The sequence below is a fragment of the Schistocerca gregaria genome, chromosome 7 (genome assembly GCF_023897955.1).
Source record: "Schistocerca gregaria isolate iqSchGreg1 chromosome 7, iqSchGreg1.2, whole genome shotgun sequence".
Classification (NCBI taxonomy): Eukaryota; Metazoa; Arthropoda; class Insecta; order Orthoptera; family Acrididae; genus Schistocerca; species Schistocerca gregaria.
This window is the reverse complement of record NC_064926.1, coordinates 466216058-466237377: the sequence shown is the minus strand read 5'-3', so window position 1 is coordinate 466237377 and position 21320 is coordinate 466216058. Positions and strand designations below refer to the sequence as shown.

Here is a 21320-nt window from a genome sequence, read left to right as displayed (position 1 = left end):
TGCAGCGAAATTGGTATTGTGAGGCCAAAAGTGCAGGTGGTCAGGTCCATCTGTAGGAGGATAAGAGTGGAGAAACTTCAGGATAAGGAAATCAGGCACAAGTACATAACAATGATCTCAGAAAGGTACCAGTTAGTTGAATGTAGTCAATTACAGTCATTGGAAAAGGAATGGATAAGGTACAGGGACACAATACTAGAAGTGGCTAAAGAATGTCTTGGAACAGTAGTGTGTAAAGGTAGGATGAAGAAACAGCTTGGTGGAGTGACACAGTCAAGGCAGCCTGTAAAAGGAAAAAGAAGGAATATCAAAAATGGCTACATACTAGAACTCAGGTAGACAGAGAAGGCTATGTTGAAGAAAGAAACAAAGCCAAACAGATAATTACAGCATTCAAGATGAAATCTTGGGAAGACTTTGGAAACAGGTTGGAGACTTTGGGTCAAGCTGCTGGAAAACCATTTTGGAGTATAATTAGCAGTCTTCGAAAGGGAGGTAAGAAGGAAATGTCAGGTATTTTGGACAGGTCAGGAAAACTGCTTGTGAATCCTGTGGATTCCTTGGGCATATGGAGGGAATATTTTGAAGAGTTGCTCAATGTAAGTGAAAATACTATCAGTAATGTTTCAAATTTCGATGTACAATGGGATAGGAATGAGGATGGAAATAGGACACATTTGAGGAAGTGGTGAAAATGGTCAATCGATTGCAGTGCAATAAAGCAGCTGGGGTGGATGAAATTAAGTCGGAACTCATCAAATACAGTGGAATGTCAGGTCTTAAATGGCTACACAGGATAACTGAAATGGCCTGGGAGTCAGGACAGGATCCATCAGACTGGACAAAAGCAGTAATCAAACCAATCTTTAAACATGGAAACAGAAAAGATTGTAACAACTACAGAGGTATCTCTTTAATCAGCGTTGTGGGTAAAATCTTCTCAGGTATTGTTGAAAGGAAAGTGCGAGTATTAGTTAAGGACCAATTGGATGAAAATCAGTGTGGGTTTAGGCCTCTTAGAGGTTGTCAAGACCAGATCTTTAGCTTACGGCAAATAATGGAGAAGTGTTATGAATGGAACAGGGAATTGTATCTATGCTTTATAGATCTAGAAAAGGCATATGACTGGGTTCCTAGGAGGAAGTTATTGTCTGTTCTACAAGATTATGGAATAGGAGGCAAACTTTTGCAAGCAATTAAAGGTCTTTACATGGATAGTCAGGCAGCAGTTAGAGTTGACAGTAAATTGAGTTCATGGTTCATAGTAGTTTCAGGGGTAAGACAAGGCTGCAACCTGCCTCCACTGTTGTTCATATTATATATGGATCATATGTTGAAAACAATAGACTGGCTGGGTGAGGTTAAGATAGGTGAACACAAAATAAGCAGTCTTGCATATGCGGATGACTTAGTTGTGATGGCAGATTCGATTGGAAGTTTGCAAAGTAATATTTCAGAGCTAGAGCAGAAATGTAAGGACTATGGTATGAAGATTAGCATCTCCAAAACGAAAGTAATGTCAGTGGGAAAGAGAGATAGAGGGATTGAGTGCCAAATAGGAGGAACTAAGTTAGAACAGGTGGACAGTTTCAAGTACTTACGATGCATATTCTCACAGGATGGAAACATAGTGAAAGAACTGGAAGCGAGGTGTAGCAAAGCTAATGCAGTGAGTGCTCAGCTACGATCTACTCTCTTCTGCAAGAAGGAAGTCAGTACCAAGACTAAGTTATCTGTGCACCGTTCAATCTTTCGACCAACTTTGTTGTATGGGAGCGAAAGCTGGGTGGATTCAAGGTACCTTATCAATAAGGCTGAGGTTACGGATATGAAAGTAGCTAGGATGGCTGCAGGTACTAGTAGATGGGAACAATGGCAGGAGGGTGTCCACAATGAGGAAATCAAAGAAAAACTGGGAATGAACTCTATAGATGTAGCAGTCAGGGCGAATAGGCTTAAGAAGGTACCTGGATTCGGTTAAAAATGATTTTGAAGTAATAGGCTTAACATCAGAAGAGGCACCAATGTTAGCACGGAATAGAGGATCATGGAGGAATTTTATAAGGGTGACTATGCTCCAGACTGAACGCTGAAAGGCATAATCAGTCTTAAATGATGATGATGTTGACATCATGACCTGTCATGAATGAGAGCTTTCAGGGATTTGGAACAAGTCAGGTAATACATTAGCAGGCAGAGGTGACCACTACTGTATATTAACAGCAAATTATATGTTGTGCTAATCTTCTAAAACTATAATTGTAGTAATTACTTCTAGATTACAATGTATATGTATGTTTGTAGAAAAACAAATTCTTTTGGGAGTAGGAAAAAAAGATTTGTCTTCCTCATAACCTACACTCAGCAGCTGCTTTTATGCAACACTTCAAAACAAAGTAGTTATGTAACATTACAAATACCACTATTAGCTCTCTGTGTACTGGCAGAGAGTCAATCTAATATAAATATTATGCAGAATTTGCATTCTTGAGTCCCAGTACTCTAATAAATTGCAGGAATGGCTACTGAGCTATTCTTTTACTTTGTTTTTAAATAACTGTGAATTTTCAGTTTCCTGCCTAATGTCTGCTGTTTTAGAGTTTTAGTGCCTCAAGAATTTCGGGGTAAATTCTAGAAACACTTGGCCTTCATTCTTTTAAATGGAGACTGTACAAAGTATGTGGTTCCCAAATGAAGAGAACTTTCACAGGATATTCTGACCTAGTGTACATATCTGGCCATACTGTAAACATTACAGTGATCACTGCCCAGAAAGTAGAAAGTGTAGGGAATTTGTTTAAGCTATCTTGGGGGTAATGGCTGTGATCACTGCCGAGAAAGTAGAAAGTGTAGGGAATTTGTTCAGGCTATCTTGGGGGTAATGATAGTACCAATTAATGACATAAATTGTCAGAAAATTTTTTCTTGTCCACTTCCCCTTCCATTTTTTTTCTCATTTTATATTCTGTCCTTCTGCATTCTCCCTTTCTCCTCTTTTCTCTTTCACTTGCTGTTTTTCCCTATTCCTCTTATATCACTCATTTTGCAAACATGATTTGGTTTTGCACTGCTTTTGGAACATCATGTATTAATCAGCATACTGAGGCAACATCAACGCAGGTGAAAGCTGCACAAGCTGTAGAGGACCATTTGTACTAGGAAGCAGGTACACTGTATAATGATCCATGCTCTGAAATATGCAAACAGTTCCCTGTGGCTTTATTACAGACTACACTGCCAAAAACTTCTATGCTGAGAAATTGTAATTGGCTGATGAGTGACGAGAAATTTACATCACTGCCTACACTACTGCATCCGATAATGATTACACTGTAAACTGTCATCTGAAGATAAGCTTTATGATTTTGCACAGCTTTGTAGAGCATGGGTTTTAGTGGTAAGATTCCACTGTGCTGTGTGTCTTTCTTTCTGTTTTAATGTTTTTTTTTATTTTATTAGTTGGTATTTTACAATAACAGTAAGATGATGGAGTATAACCCTGGAGACTCATTGCAGCAGTTGTTGGGAAAAATAATGTTGCAAAATGAATTATACAGGAGGAATATGAAACAACAGCTTGAGAAAGAGAAAAGAGAAGGAAGAAAGAATGCATAAGGAGAGAATAGAAAATGTGAAAACTGAGAAGGAAGGGGAAGAGGACAAGGAGAATTAAAAGAGGGACAGGAAAAGAAAAAAGAGGGGGATAAAATAGAAATGGAGAAGGAGGAGTAGGAGAAGGAAGGGGAAGAGGACAAGGAGAATTAAAAGAGGGACAGGAAAAGAAAAAAGAGGGGGATAAAATAGAAATGGAGAAGGAGGAGTAGGAGAAAAAGGAAAGAGGAGAAAAGCTAGACAGAAATAATGCAGAGGATAGAAAACCACCAGGAAATTCATGCAATTTAGGGAGAAAATGTTCTTAGTAATTCATAACTTAGCCAAAAATAACCAAGCAAAAATTTTGTAAAGGTAGATGAGAGGATAAGAAAATGCTGAAAGGTCAGTATAGAAAATCAAATAACACATAAAATCCCATGGAATAAAACCACAAGTTGCACGTGAAAGTAGAAATAGTTGGAGATGGAATGAGATCCACACAGATAATAAAGACAGTATTTCAGAGGCAGGCAGCCAGCCTTTTCAAGTTTGAGGTGGGGGAGGGGGGGAGGCACACCTGGCAGAATTTCTCAACCAGGTCAATGATTTGTATGATACTGGTAATTACAGTGATTGGGAAGTAATTGTAAGGACATTCCAGAATCTGATTGGAGAAGCTAAATTAAGAGGTCAACATTATCAAACTACTTGTAGCTTGTTTCTTGAATTTCATAAGAACTTTGGGAGCTTAAGGCCAAGTGTACTCAGGAGCACTGTCATCACAATATTCGCCTGTGGGAGCCATACCATAATTGATACAGCACACAGAGAAAGTATCTGATACAACTAGCAGAGAAAGTATAGTATCTAGGCATGCCTTTCTAAGAGCAAGATTTAATTAAAACAGTTTCTGAATAGCTTCTAGTGATAATGCAGGAGTTGTTGATAATAGCTAATGTCTGCACAATCAAAAGGGCACTGGAGGTTTAGATGAGGTAAAAACAACGTCCTAGTGGTAAAAATGATCATTATGAGGTGAGAAGCTTGAAATCAAGGAACAGAAATGGGTATGACTAACTGTAGCTGTATCAGAACAGCTTAAATACAAAAATCTGTGACACCTTGGAAAGACACCAAGAGATACAATAACAAATGATGATAAAGTAGAAGTTTGAACACTCATTCCCAAAGTAGCCATTAATTGTACCATTTTCTCCTGAACTCTTAGTGACAGTGTAGGAGAGAACCATTTTTATGCTCATGGAGAAGTGCAGTAATGTATCTGTGCTTTCCCATAGGATGCTGAACTACACAACGTGAAAATAAAGTAGACAGTTTCCCTGTTACTAGAACAAGCGCTGTAAGTGCCCTAGGCATAAAAGAAGAGAAGTAACCTAGCAAGTCTACTGTTACATAGAGATTATTGAATGTGACAAGAAAATAGCTCTTTTGGTCCATAGGGAACAACAGAACTACTCATATTTGGAGCAGATTGGCTGACATAAAAAGGAACTACTCTTAATTTCAGAGAGGGGCTACTAGTAACCAAAAAATTATAAGTATCTTTCTGAGGCAGGTGCTAGCAGAATGAAGTGAAACGCAAGGGGAGACAAGTTAACTAATGCCCTGCATCACATCTGGGGAGGGGATTCTGAAGCAACAAGAGGGAAATATCACAAGTAACAAAAGAGTAAATCTGTCAGATCGGGTGACTTGACAATTAAGCTGGAGGAAGGAATCAGTCAGCTTGAAGAATGACACAGGAGTGACATTATCATGTTCTATGTTAGTTACTGTGCCAAAAAGTTCCTTCTTATTATTATAACCCAAAGGAGTGGGAATAAAAAATGTGAGAAACAAGCACAATGAAACTGGTCAGCGGTACTCTCTTACTATTTAGTAAAACATGATACACTAATTTAATTCACATAATGGTCCACTAAAACTTCTTGTACAATAATCTCTTTTACATCTATATTTATAATGCAGTTATTTTTACCATAAAATTTATGAATGTATTAATGTAAAAGTGCATACTCATGTGATGTAATTTAAAAACAGAAGTATATATTTTGTGTATTTGTGTAAATGGATAAATTGACTAATATTAATATGATCATTCCTATCAGTATTGGTATTGATGATTGAAAAAGTTTGAAACACAAAATTAAAAATAAGTTTTAAGTGAAATATGTATAAGTTGCTTGTGTTTATGATGTGACTAATATCTATGAAATGTTTTATCTTTGGGATGGTTGTCTTTGTGGGAAGAAGAGAGATTGTCAGACATGTTTTTCAGGCATTACAGTGTAGATTGTGATGGTGTATGGTATTATGTTTTAGAACATGTGAGAAGACTGCTAACAAAATGTGAAAAATGCAATGTATGGCATGTTATATTTCATTTAATAACATATTTAAAAGCTGAAACCTTAAAATATGATACTGAAGCAGAACCATATCACTAGAAATACTGTTCCAACTACAAGAAACACAAATAATAAGTGGACAACAGGCAGAAGATAAGCAAAAAGATCCTTTCTTTCAACATTTACTTGAACATATTAATGAATAATTCTAATTCTATCTCACATTTACTTTTCACTGAGGAGTAATGACGCAAACCAGTTCACTGTGGCAGTTAGCAAGGTTTACTAAGTTTTATTACCATTAAAGTATAACTGCATAGTACTGGTAAGAGCTAGATTAGACAAGATATATTCTAAGGAGAACAGAAAAGCAATGTTTAAGCTGAGGCAGGCATGCCCGTCAGTAGTTGCATGATCTGCTCTAGAGCAAGGCATAGACCAGACCTCAACCAGACAGCGGACAAGTACAGCATGAGAAACAGAAGCCATATTTTGGTGGTAGTACGATCAGTGGACAATTGGATTCAAACTATTCTCTGTTCTATACAGTAGGCTTTTCCAGCTCGAGTGGCAGTCCACGGACATCTGGTCAGCAGTGGCAAAGTATATACACCCCTAGACAACCAGGAAAATTGCAGTAATTTTTTCGTTCAGGAAACATCTAGAAATTTTTTTAGAATTCTGGGATCTTTCATTGTTTTAATGTTCAGTTAATTTTTTAAAAATTTTGACTCGTAAGTACTGACACTCAACAGTGAATTTTACTTTAGAATGCTACAGCACAATAATACTCCAGCAATAACCCATAAATGAAATAATAACATCAAAATAAAACTTAAGCCACGAAGAAAATGTGCCAATTACAACAACAAAACACAACGCACACAAAAGCATCTTCCAACACCAAAATATGTCATATGCTTTAGGATGACGACAATGCACCACTTTGTAACAACAAACTGCTTTCAGTGAGAATAAAATCACAACTGTCTATATTTCTAACACATTGCGGGGAAAATAATGTGAATGGTGATGAGTAAATTTCCTATTATGCAAGATGAATTATTTTAGTATGAGAATGTGTGATGAATTTCTTAAACCACAGAGCATTTGACTCTCATAGAAAACTTAACACTTTGAGGACCAGCCATTTAGGAAAATTTCAAGCCCAGAAGACAAGCCATTTATGCATTTTCTGGCACACTTGGGTTTTTATATATCTTACGGGTAAGACCTCCCCATGAACCATGGACCTTGACGTTGGTGGGGAGGCTTGCATGCCTCAACGATACAGATAACCGTACCACAGGTGCAACCACAATGAAGTGGTATCTGTTAAGAGGCCAGACAAACATGTGGTTCCTGAAGAGGGCAGCAGCCTCTTCAGATGTTGCAAGGGGCAACAGCCTGGATGATAGACTGATCTGGCCTTATAACATTAACCAAAACGGCCTTGCTGTGCTACTACTGAGAATGGCTGAAATCAAGGGGACACTAGAGCCATATTTTTTTCCCACGGGCAAACAGCTTTACTGCATGGTTAAATGATGATGACATCCTCTTGGGTAAAATATTCTGGAGGTAAAATAGTCCCCCATTCAGATCTCCAGGCGGGGACTACTCAGGAGGGTGTCATTATCAGGAGAAAGAAAACTGGCATTCTATGTATTGGAGTGTGCAATGTCAGGTCCCTTAATCAGGTAGGTAGGTTAGAAAATTTAAAAAGGGAAATGGCTAGGATAAAGTTAGGTATAGTGGGAATGAGTGAAGTTCGGTGGCAGGAGGAACAATACTTTTGGTCAGGTGAATACAGAGTTATAAATACAAAATCAAGTAGGAGTAGTGCAGGAGTAGGTTTAATAACGAAAAAAAAAAAAAAAATAGGAGTGTGGGTAAGCTACTATGAACAGCATAGTGACCACATTATTGTAGCCAAGATAGACACGAAGCCCACGCCTACCACAATAGTACAAGTTTATATGCCAACTAGCTCCGCAGATGACGAAGAGATTGATGAAATGTATGATGAGATACCCTAAAAGAAATTATTCAGATAGCAAAGGGAGAAGGAAATTTAATAGTCACTGATGACTGGAATTCGATAGTAGGAAAAGGAAGAGAAGGAAAAGTAGTAGGTGAATATGGAAAGGGGGGTAAGGAATGAAACAGAAAGCCACCTAGTAGAGTTTTGCACAGAGCATAACTTAATTATAGCCAACACTTGGTTTAAGAATCATGAATGGAGGCTGTACATGTGGAAGAGGCCTGGACACACTTGAAGGTTTCAGATAGATTACATAATGGTAAGACAGAGATTTAGGAACCAGGTTTTATATTGTAAGATGTTTCCAGGGGCAGATGTGGATTATGAGTACAATCCATTGATTATGAAATGTAGATTAAAACTGAAGAAACTGCAAAAAGGTGGGAAATTAAGGAGATGGGACCTGGATAAACTGAAAGAACGAGAGGTTGTAGAGAATTTCAGAGAGAGCATTAGGGAACAATTGACAAGAACGAGGGAAAGAAATACAGTAGAAGAAGAATGAGTAGTTTTGAGAGATGAAATAGTGAAGGCAGCAGAGGACCAAGTAGGTAGAAAGACAAGGGCCAGTAAAACTCCCTGGGTAACAGAAGAGATATTGAATTTAATTGATGAAAGGAGAAAATATAAAAATGCAGTAATTTAAGCAGGCAAAAAGGAATACAAATGTCTCAAAAATGAGATCAACAGGAAGTGCAAAATGGCTAGCAGAGATGGCTAGAGGCCAAATGTAAGGATTTAGAGTCATACATCACTAGGGGTAAGATAGATACTGCCTACAGGAAAATTAAAGAGATGTTTGTAGAAAGGAGAACCACTTGTATAAATATTAAGAGTTCACATGGGAAACCCAGCCCAGGGAGTAGACAACATTCCATTAGAACTGCTGATAGCCTTCGGAGAGCCATCCATGACAAAACTACCATGTGGTGAGCAAGATGTATGAAGTGGGTGAAATACTCTCAGACTTCAAGAAGAATATAATAATTCCAATCCTAAAGAAAGCAGATGTTGACAAGTGCGAAAACTACCGAACTATCAGTTTAATAAATCACGGCTGCAAAATATTAATATGAATTCCTTACAGAAGAATGGAATAACTGGTAGAAGCTGGATTCCGTAGAAATATTGGAACACGTAAGGCAATACTGACCCTACAACTTATCTTAGAAGATAGATTAAGGAAAAGCAAACCTATGTTTCTATCATTTGTAGACTTAGAGAAAGCATTTGACAATGTTGACTAGAATACCCTCTTTCAAATTCTGAAGATAGCAGGGCTCAAATACAGGGAGAGAAAGGCTATTTACAATTTGTACAGAAACCAGATGGCAGTTATTAGGGTTGAGGGGTGCAAAAGGGAAGCAGGGGTTGGGAAGAGAGTGGGACAGGGTTGTTAGTCAATCTATATATTGAGCAAACATTCAAGGAAACAAAAAAAATTGGGAGTAGGAATTAAAATCTGAGGAGAAGAAATAAAAACTTTGAGGTTCGCTGATGATATTGTAATCCTGTCAGAGACAGCAAAGAACCTGGAAGAGCAGTTGAACGAAATGGACAGTGTCTTGAAAGGAGGATACAAGATGAACATCAACAAAAGCAAAATGAGGATATTTAAAATGTAGTTGAATTAAATCAGGTTATGCAGAAGGAATTAGATAGGAAATGAGATACTTAAAGTAGTAGATGAGTTTTGCTATTTGAGGAGCAAAATAACTGATGATGGTCAAAGAAGAGAGGATATAAAAATGACTGGCAATGGCAAGGAAAGTGTTTCTGAAGAAGAGAAATTTGTTAACATCGAGTATAGATTTAAGTGTCAGGAAGTCTTTTCTGAAAGTATTTGTATGGAGTGTAGTCATGTATGGAAGTGAAACATGGATGATAAATAGTTTGGACAAGAAGAGAATAGAAGCTTTGGAAATGTGTTTCTACAGAAGTATGCTGAAGATCAGATGGGTAGATCACGTAACAGATGAGCAGGTACTGAACAGAATTAGGGAGAAAAGGAATTTGTGTCACAACTTGACTAGAAGAAGGTGTTGGTTGCTAGGACATGTCCTGAGGTATCAAGGGATCACCAATTTAGTACTGGAGGGCAGTGTGGAGGGCAAAAATCGTAGAGGGAGACCAAGAGATGAAAACACTCAGCAGATTCAGCAGGATGTAGGTTGCAGTAGGTACTTGGAAATGAAGGAGCTTGCACAGGATAGAGTAACATGGAGCTCTGTGTCAAACCAGTCTCTGGATTGAAGACTACAACAACAACAAAGGGTAAGACATGCTGAAATGGACTAATATTATGTGTGGAAGCTTAGCTTTTCTTGTATCTATATTGTAGGTATGTTAACTTTAACCATTAACTTTTCCTAGATATGTGTTCACACTATTTAAGTCAAGCTGCTATTGGCTGACTACATCAGGTATCCTATGCTTCGAATATCTACTGCCATTGGCTGACAAGATTATGTGACATGATCTATGAATGGCTGACAAAATTGCATTGCCATATTGAGTTCAGTGCTTTGGTAGCTACTGTGCTGTATTTGGTGAATTTTGTACTCATACAGGGTGTACATAAAGTCTGGGAACACTTTCAATTAGTTATTGCACAAGAACTAAACTTTGTACAGAAGTCATAAATACTGCATTTTGAAGAAAAACTATGACAGGTTTTTTTACAAACATTCAATACGCGAACCATGAGTGACCCGGCAGATGTCAACACGGTAACTGAATTCTTGCCATACCCATCCCAGTATGGCATCATTGACTGTGGCAGTTCCTTCCCATATTCTCTCCTGGAGCTCCGCTACATCACATGGTAGAGGTGGTACGTACACCAGGTCTTTAATGTGTCCCCACAGAAAAAAAGTCACATGGATGAGATCTGGTGATTGGGGAGGCCATTTCATGAAACAGCTGTCCCCTTCTGTAGAATGGCTGATCCAGCCATTGATGCGGTAGCTCCATGTTCAGGTACTCACGAAATTCACGATGAAAATCTGGTGGAGCTCTATCCTGCTGAAAGATGAACAGAGAGTCCAATTGCATTTGAGGCATCAGCCATTGCTGCAACATGTCCGAATAGGGATATCAAGTGACAATGTTGTCGGCAAAGAAGAATGGTTTGCACAGTTTTCGATGTCACAAGGTACAAAAAACATTTGCCTTGGGGGAATCACACTCAAATTTAATGCATTCGTGTGGATGGTTTGCACCCCAGATTTGACAATTATGCCTGTTCACTTTCCCATTAGTGTGAAAAGTGGCTTCGTCGCTAAAAATTAAGCGATCAACAATGCCATCCCCATCCTCATTCAATTGTTGCAACTGTGAACAAAACTCAAAATGCTTGTCTTTGTTGTCATCACTGAGCTTGTGCACTAGCTCCAATTTGAATAGTTTCACAGACAGCTTCACTTGCAGGACTTTCCACAGTGTCACTGGAGCCATTTCGAGTTCATGGGATGCACAATGCACCGATTTCTTTGGACTCCTTATAAATGTCTCTCGTACACCCTCCACATTCACTTCCTTCTCACTGGGACATCTGCTTCTCTTTGCTGGTCACAAGCAACCTGTCATAAAGAATTTGTTGTGCCAGTGGTAAATGGTCTTCCTTGTTGGTGACTTCTTACTGTACTTGGTTCTAAACATACGTTGAACAGCTGTAGCACACTTGTTGTTGTTGAACTCCAACACACAGAAAGCTCACTCCACACCTGAGCCTGCCATGACTAGCGCTGACTATCGGCAAATTACCAAACTATTCTGTGGTGGTATACATGAAAAAGAAAAACTTTCAAGGTTTCTCTTCAAAATGACATATGTATGATATCTGTACAATTTTTGGTTCTTGTGAAATAAATAATTGAAAATGTTCCTGAACTTGATGCACACCCTGTATTTTGTGCATACTTTTATAGTTTGGTCTCATGGTTTGGATAGTCTTTGAGTGTTCCTACAACATATGAACTCCATACACGAAATCATAAAATTTACTATGGAGTTCGAGATGGAGGGTTGCCTGCCATTGTTAGATGTCTTGGTGTGACGTAAGAGTGATGGCATGCTTCGTCATTCGGTATATAGAAAGCCCATGCACACAGACCTTTACTTGAAAGCCGCTAGTTGCCAACATCCAGCACAAACAATGGGTGTTATGAAGACATTGATCCACCAACCCCACATCATCTCTGACACCAATAGTTTGCAAACAGAACTGGACCACTTGCAGAGTGTATTTCTGAAGAACAGGTATTCGTCCCAGCAAGTGGAGAGAGTGCTGCAGACCCGTAAACAACAGAGCGAAGGAGAGGAAGAGGTCTTTAAAACAACTGGCTATTTACCACATATTGGTAATATTTCAGTGCAAATAGGCAGAATGCTAAGAAAATATAAAGTCAAAGCAATATTTTGCCTTCCTGCAAAAATTTTGTTGCTATTGGGATCTGTCAAATATGACCTAGAGCTTCGCAAAGCATGTGTTTACAGGATTCCGTGTGAATGCGGCAAATCTTATATAGGGCAAATGACACGTACCGTGTGGGATCGCATAGTAGAACATCAGCAGCATACTCGCCTTCTTCAGCCTTGTAAGTCTGTCATTGCTGAACACAATATTTCCACTCGTTATGTCATGAATTACAGTGAGACAAAAATGGTGTCCCATATGTATAACTTTTGGAGTTCTATTAATAATGAATCTGTGGAAATATGACTGTCTGAGAATGAGTCTCTTATTAATCAAGACAGCGGTTTTGAATGAATTCAGCATGGAATAAAATCGATGAAAAAATTCATGTTCTCCATAGTTGGTGTAGCACTGTGAGGGAACCATGGGAAGACAATCGAATTGATATCGATGCGGCAAATTTTCACAAACGGGCATGCGTGGTACAGCAGAACTGAATGCACTCAAGTAGAGCACACGCAACACAAGTGAATCCACCTTGGATGTGCCAGCGGGGCCTTAAATACCAGAGCTCAGTGCATTTTCACCAGTATCACCTGAAGAGGGCTAGAAGACTCTGTGCCAAAATATTGTGGCAGGAAGTTACCAATATCCAGCAGTTCTCCCAAAATTTTGTGGAACACATGGTGCTTTCCTGTATAGAGTTCCACCAGCAGCAAATGAAACCAGGCGACTCCTATCAAGTGTGGGTAGCTGACCTCTGTGGACTAAGTAGCAAGTCTAAATTTGTGTGTGCTCGCTGCCAACACTCTTATGCTGATTCTCTGATTCATGATGTCGTTCATTCTACCTTGGGCAGAGAGGCTGGTCGGGAAGTGTTGCATTAAGAAGATCCAACAGTTGGGGAACTTTTAATTATTGCTAAGGTGTTTGAAGTATCACAAGCTGCATCTGAACAGTACAAGGATATCATGGATGTAGCATCAGTGCACTCATTTGCGCAAAACTGGCAGCTTCCCCCTACACCCTCAATTCGCTCCTCTAGTTAATTTGGGTCAGTGTCACACATTGTTGTATTCCACCATGGTTTCCTGTCATGTCCTGACTCTTTCTATGCACTCCTGGTGCCAGTGTGTGCATAGGCACACCATGTGTGACACTTGCTGTAAACGAGGCCATGTGGCCATGGTATGTTGTAGCTCGCCATACAGCAGAGTCTCTGACGCAAATGTGGAGTTCACAGAAGTGCATAGTGTTATGCAAGTATATGCCACATGCTCACCATCTCCAGCAATATTTACATTATGCTGTTGATTCAGCAACAATAATTCCATTTCAGGTTGACACTAGGTCCTCAATGTCCCTTGCTGTCCCTTGTGAACCTGAAAACATATCATCATCTGAGTTGACATCTTCTTTCTCCTCCACAAATCATCATTTGGTCAGTTACTGAAACAAGCCCATTCCTTTTCCTTGAGAATTCACGATCAACGCTGAGTATCGACTCGTCATGAAGGCAGTTGTGTTAGTGGCAGAAGACAGTCCGACGTCAGAGAACATTTTTCGGCTCAATGCATTCACGGCCATTGGGTTTCAAGTTCAAGATGTAGTAAGCCTTGTTTCTGATTCCATCCCATCCCAGGAACTGAACGACCTCTGCCATGAGTTTGGTCCCGTTTTCACCAGGTATGGTGGTGACAAAGTGTTTTGAGGTTCACATTACCCTCGAACCAATGGCCATACCCAGATTTTGTTGTGCTGAGCCTCTCACATTTACCCTGGGATCAGCAGTCAAGGAGAAACTTGATACCTGCAGGGCCTGGGATCATTGAACTAGTCACTGCTCACCAATGGGCTACACCATTGATGGTCATTCACAAATCATCAACGTACTTCATTTGTATGGAGATTTCAAATCCATCATTAACATTCAGTCTATAGCGGGTTCTTATCTGAGTCTGTGGGCCAATGAAAACCTTGCAAAACTGGCAAATAGTGAACATTTTTTGTAAATTGATTTAGCTTCATCTGGATTCCACTTCCCAACAGATTATGGTTGGCATCAACACCCCATTCTGATTGTACCATGACATGCACTTGCCTTTTGACATGGCAAGTGCCCCTGCTATGTTTCGGTGATTCTTAGGAAAGTTGATACTTGATGTCCACTGTTGTGCAAACTATCTATATGACATTAATGTCACAATCCTCATGGCACGAACATCTTGACAACCTACAGACTCTTTTCACTAAACTACAAGAGGCAAACCTTAAGTGCAACCTGTGAAAGTCAAAGTTTTTTCAGGCAGAAGTAGGATACATGGGCCATGTTCTTTTGAAAGATGGTATCCATCCTATGCAGCAGCATCTAATGGCTATTGCCAATTTCTTAAGCCATGAAACCTGAAAGAGCTCCAAACATTTTTGTGAAAAATGAGATAATTCATCATTTATTTTCAATGCAGCAGATGTCATTCATCTCTTTAACAGCTTACAAATGATAGGTATTCCTTTTGGTTGGTCAGTGGACTGCAACAAGGTGTTAGCCCACACCAAGTCATCATTAATGTCTTCCCCATGGCTTGTTCTTCAACATTAGGTAAACATCCGGTTCTTGCCAAAGACACATCCCACTACAAACTTGGGGCACTTTTGTTTTATAGGGAAGCTCATGTATTTGAACAACCTCCAGCATATGCCTCATAAATATCGACAGCTGCTCAATGCAATTACTCACAAATAGAAAAGGAAGCACTGGCGATCACCAACTGGTCCACAAGTTTCACTTTTTCCTTTATGGAAACAAATTCCATCTCACCACCTACTATAAAATGCTTGTGGCACTTTTCGGCCCCCATTCTTGGTTTCTGCACAGGACCGCACAAAGTCTGCAGTAATGAGCTTTATTTTTGAATGCACGCATCAGCATGAGATTCATTATTGTCCCACTGCTCGTCATGCCAATGCAGACATGCTGTCACATTCATCCACTGGTCCTTACTCAGCATTTGATAAAGTTGTGTGTTTCCAGTTTGATAACAATGTGTGGCAGGCATTCAATAGGCTCCCAGTTACAGGAAAGTGCCTAGAGAAAGCCACCCTGCAAGATCCAGAGCTCTGTCAGGTGTCTCACTTTGTGCTGAATGGTTGGCCAAAATGGCAGCCTGCTAAGGAGTTGGGCCCATTCTGCAATTTTTCCTTCTTCATAATGGTCTGGTGGTGAATGAAGGAACACTCCTCCTTAATAAGGACTCGTACTAAGTTTGCATTGTCATCCCCCCCAGTCCTGATTAATGCACTTTTCCACTGTGGCATAAGCCACTTGAAAATGTTAGTGAGACATTTTGTCTACTGGTCTGGCATTGATTCTATAGTTGATAAGCTTGTCCATGGACGCAAACAGTATGCTAGGCATCAGGCAGCCTCCTCCCCCCCCCCCCCCCCCCCCACCTTCACCCCATGAATTTTTGTTCTGTGGCCCACACTTGATCCGCCATGGGACCACATGGACAGACTGTCAACTTTACCTGTATATCGTGCACATGTGCTACACTTTGGCAGAATCTACTGTGTGGGCTCTAACACAGATTTCTGTGATTGAATGATTGCATGGATGTTCTGCATCCAGAATGGTATTACTCATCTCACATCTGCACAATTTCACCCCCACTAGTGCAGTGGAACATAACAATATGACACGGACACTGTTCCTAAGCACCTACAGGACTGCTCTGCTGAATGGGCACAGCCCAGTGGAGGTTCTCCACAGCCAACAACCCCAGATACTGTTGCAACAGCTCAGTCCTGTGTCATAGCCTGTAGTGCAGCTGCACCCTTCATGATATGCTGTGGGTGACTAGTTTGAGCACACACCTTCAGTTGGAACACCGGGCAGACATTTCTATGTCATTGCTGCCTCCATCTCTCCACTCCACAGTCTGCAGAGCCCCCACAAGTGAGTCGTCACTGCTACAGTTTAGTACAACCATGGCTAATAAATGTTCACTGCAGATGCTGGTGGGGCATCAGTCACCATCAGCTATTGGAATCAACTACACACTCAGTGGGCCAACGACCCACTGCAGCGGCAGCACACGCTGCTAGAGGGCTTTCCTGCAGGCACCGCCCTCTCACAGGATCCAGGTGCCATTGAGGCTCCTTCCTTGGATGTGCTGTATGCGTATTGATCATCTCAAGATAAAGCTACTGCCCACCCCAGACCCTCAAGTGGTGTTTAACGGTGGCTGCCTGGATGCGTCCACTCATCAGAGCACCAGGTAGATGTTCTTTCATTACTGCCTCCTTCTCTTGCCACTCCACGGTCCACGGAGCATCCACAAGAGGAGTGGAGGAGGGGTCATTGCTGCAGCCAGAGCACCATCGTCCAGGCCACTTCTGCCCGTATACCCTACTGAGCTGGAGACAGCTGATGGACAATCCCTGTGAGGGTGGTGCCACTTCCAATGCTGATGAGCTTATGCTTGCTAACACTGTCACTGTGCAGCTGCCATTGCATTGCTGCCATCACTGATGTCATTATTGTCAGGTCATCTGGACAGATCAGGTGGCTTCCTCAAGCATCCGACCTCCTGCAGCGGTGATCTGGCTGGTGTGACCTGCCTTTTTTGTGTGCCGATGCCTGTGGCACTAGCCCTGTGGGAGAGGGGAGGGATGTGGAAGCAAGCTCATGCAATCTGCCACTGTAGCATTTGTATATGGCGCCAGAGGCAACCAGGCAAAGCATTTGTGCCACTGTCAACCAAAGCCTGTGCCCCGACTTGCAAATATGAACACTCTGGGGCCGCTACCAGTGCAGCCTTGTCCACTTGCATCTGTTCCACCATATGCAAAGGTTCTTGAGTCAGATCAGCTCCTTGTTTATGTGCATTCAGTTGCAAGTACTTGGACAGTTAATAATAGTGTTAATGTTTCTCTAAGATTGTTATTATTTAGCATGCAGTTATCAGCTGATGTAATTTCTGTATGTGTAGAGGTTGTCAATCAAGAGTGTACATATAGCATTGTTATGTTTTGCAAGTCACACAGCACTAAGAGGGTACGGATCTAGTGGCTGACACATGTAAGACTTTGCCTGACACCACAAAAGCTCTATGAATAGTTGAAAGGAACATTTCAAGATGTAATTAAGAGGTTCTCCCACAATTCTTTGAAGAATCACCTCCTGTAGTCATATTATGAGTGATATCTCAGGTGGTAGCGGCGTGATTGATTAACAGTGTGCTTCCAAGTGTTCTGGCTAGTTGTTGTTTCCATTTTATGAATAATAATTTTGGATGTCAGATGCCTTCAAGCACTGTGAGTTTTGCTGTTATGTGTGCTCACTGTCTGGTCTCCAACCGGGCTGTGAACTGTTGTTGGTCTCACACAGCTATTTATAACAGAGTTTGATTCCAGATGCCCACTGTGCTCTTTGATGCTATATTGTTTCTCAGAGCTCATACTGGTATTCCACGAAACACAAAGTCTCTCAGCATTTTCCAACTCTGGTAGATGTGATGGCTGGTGAGATTTTAATAAACTGAATGCTGGACCCCAACAATTATTTAAATTGAAACCCTCATCTCTGATTAACAGGTTATTTGACATCTTTATTTTCACTGACTCCTTAATTATCCTGTCCCAGATACTTGGCATTTCCACCAAAATACCGGTCTTGTTATGTTTCATTTCATGACTATATACGAGTTGGTGCTCAGTGACAGCTGATTTGCTGGTTGCTTTAGTTGGGTATGCTGCCAATGTTCCTTGCATCTCTCTGTGATTGTTGTAATCACATCCCCATGGAATGTGACCTATTTCATCTCTAACATCACAAAGAGTACTTTTTCCTTAGTTGACTGGAGCAAAATACACTGGATACTGTGTTTCCTTAGGAGTCTACCAATCTTTCCAGATATAGAACCAGCATAAGGTAGATTGGTGATTTTTGGTTTCTCTTCCTTGGTTTCCATCTCATGTTCTTTCTCAGGCATTCTGAGTACCCATTCCTTCAGAACATAATTTGTAGGTGGTGTAATTCTTTGGGAAGACTCTTTTTGTATGAAAGTGTTTGAGCTCTATGGACCAGAGTCCTTAGCACCAAATTTCTTTGTGATGGTGATGGCTTGAGGCATTGAGATAGATGTCAGTGTGTGTAGGTTTTCTATATACACAGTGTTCCAGGGATCCATATGTTCTTCTCTGACTAACATATTGAGAAAGGTGGGTGGTCCTCTTTCTCATGTTCCATTATGGATTTTATATTATGATAGATGGAGCTGAAACATTTTGCTCTCCATGTGGCCATACTACAAGAAGGGTGTCCATGTACCAATAGAAAAACATTGATTTTGCAGATTCTAGTGCCTTTGCTTCAAAGTGTTCCTTGTATAAGTTCACCACAGCAGATGGTAAAGGACTATGCATTGCATACCATTAGTTTTTGCTCAGAATATTTTCTCTCGAATAGGAAATAAGTAGATGTCAGAATGTACCTAAAGAGTTATGTGAAACAACTGTTGAACTTTTCTGCAGGTAGCTCCAAGAGATCAGAAATTGAAACTCTCATAAAGAGGTGGACAACATCAAAACTGACCATAATATCCACACCTGGAGCAACAACTAACTGAGGTGATTAAAAAGTCAGCTGAATTATGGATATGGTGGTCACATTTCTCCATATATTCACTGAGAATGTGGTTCAGATATTTTGCCAGCTAGTATGTAGGTGCACCAATATTACTAATTATGGGTCTTAGAGCAATTCTTTCACTGTGTAAGCTAGGAAGGCTGTATAGTCATACGGGCACTGCTGCTCATGTCTTAAGACCCTTAATGATTCCTCTCAGTTTTATTCATAGGTTCATCATCTATCTGTCTGTATGCAGCATCATTCAAAAGATTTCAAATCTATTTACTGTAGTCCATACATGACATTAGGACTGTAGCATTGTCCCTGTTGGCTGGCAGAACTACAGTTTCCTTATTCTCCTGAATATTTCTCAGTATTCTTACTTGGAGACTTTTGATCTTAACAATGACTGCTTGGTAGATGGTCCACAGGTTTTATGGTGAACTTTTTCTGCTGCTTCTGGCTGGAGAGAAGTCAGAATATGCTCCATAGAAATGATATAATCCGTTGCTAGTAGCATTTTTTGGAGTGTCACAAAATTTCGCCCTTTTGCAATGAGCTTCACTGTATTCTCATCCAGATGTTTCTTGGTGAGATTAATTGCAGTCTGGCTCCCTACATCTTGTCATGGCTTATTGTGCAGGCAACAGAATTTACCTTTCTGGTGTGCACACGTTTGCAACTACACTGATTCTGCTTGTGACCACGTCATATTATCTATCTATTCCCAAGTACGGTGACATTTCTAACAAGGTGTTGAGGTGAACAAGTTGTACCTATGCTCGCTAAAACCAAACATTACATTAACATGCCTGTGTGTCATGTAAGCCTGGCTCTAGTGCCAAAGAGATTTCATGATACTTGATGAATACTAGGTGTCACTTCAAAAGAGCTTCTTCACCTCTATCTTTGCAGATTCTTGGGAATGGGGTGATGACAGTCACCTGCAGAATTAATGCAGTTGGTAACATCTGCATGCCCACAGTGACAAACATCTATACTAAAATACAGTGAAGATCTCTGCTAGAAGCCTAAATTTTGTAACCAATGCAAAAATGCTACCAAAACATTACATAATTTACATGGAGCATGTTCTGGCTTTTCTCAGACCAGAAGCAGCAGAAGGGGTTTATCTAGAAACTTGTAGAGCACTTACCAAAACACCATTGCTAATATCAAACACCTCCAAGTGAGAATAACTAACACAGAGAAATCTTTGAGAGGGCAAGGAAACTGTAGTCTGCAAGCTGACAACGACAATGCTGCTACATTCCTATGTCATGTATGGACTACACTAAGAAGATTTTAGATCTCTTTAATGCTTCCCGAATGAGATTTTCACTCAGCAGTGGAGTGTGCACTGATATGAAACTTCCTGGCAGATTAAAACTGTGTGCCAGACCGAGACTCGAACTTGAGACCTTTGCCTTCCGCAGGCAAGTGCTCTACCATCTGAGCTACTGAAGCACCACTCACGCCCCATCCTCACAGCTTCACTTCTGCCAGTACCTTGTCTCCTACCTTCTAAACTTTACAGAAGCTCTCCTACAAACCTTGCAGAACTAGCACTCCTGAAAGAAAGGATATTGTGGAGACATGGCTTAGCCACAGCCTGGGCTATGTTTCCAGAATAAGATTTTCACTCTACAGCAGGGTGTGCGCTGATATGAAACAGGCAAGGTCCCGAGTTCGAGTCTCAGTCCAGCACACAGTTTTAATCTGCTAGGAAGTTTCTCTTTAATGCTGTTGGATACATACAGATAGATGTGAATCCTACGAATAAAATTAGGAGGAAGAGGATAACTCTTTTCAGTGAGTCAGGTTTGCCACTTAACACCATAAGGGTTTTAAAACATGGGCAGCAGTGTTACCAGAACTATATGGTCTAAAGTATACAAGGAAACAATTCATCTAATACTAGCATGCCTTCATACCAACTGGCAAAATACATGAAGTTCATTCTTAGTGAATATAAGGGGAAGTGTGAACATCATATCTGCAACTCAGCTGACTTTGTACACAGCCCCAGTCAATTGCAGTTCCAAGATTTGGATATTATGTCAGTTTTTACATAGTCTTCCTCTTCATGAGAGTTTCACTTTCTGATTCCTTGGAGCTACTTGCGGAAATGTTTGACAAACATTTTATAGAACTTTTTAGGCACATCACGACATCTATTTATTTCCTGTTCGATGGGAAATATTACGTAAAAACCAATGATATGGGGATGGATAGTCCATTATCAACTGTCATAACAAACCTATA

At 40.4% G+C, this 21320-nt stretch overlaps 1 protein-coding gene across 3 annotated transcripts in view; it reads right to left on the bottom strand.

The window, feature by feature from the left end:
* LOC126281599 (post-GPI attachment to proteins factor 2-like) overlaps positions 1 to 21320 on the bottom strand; it is a 119441-nt gene that overhangs the window by 13578 nt on the left and 84543 nt on the right. The gene's annotated exons all lie outside the window — the stretch shown is intronic.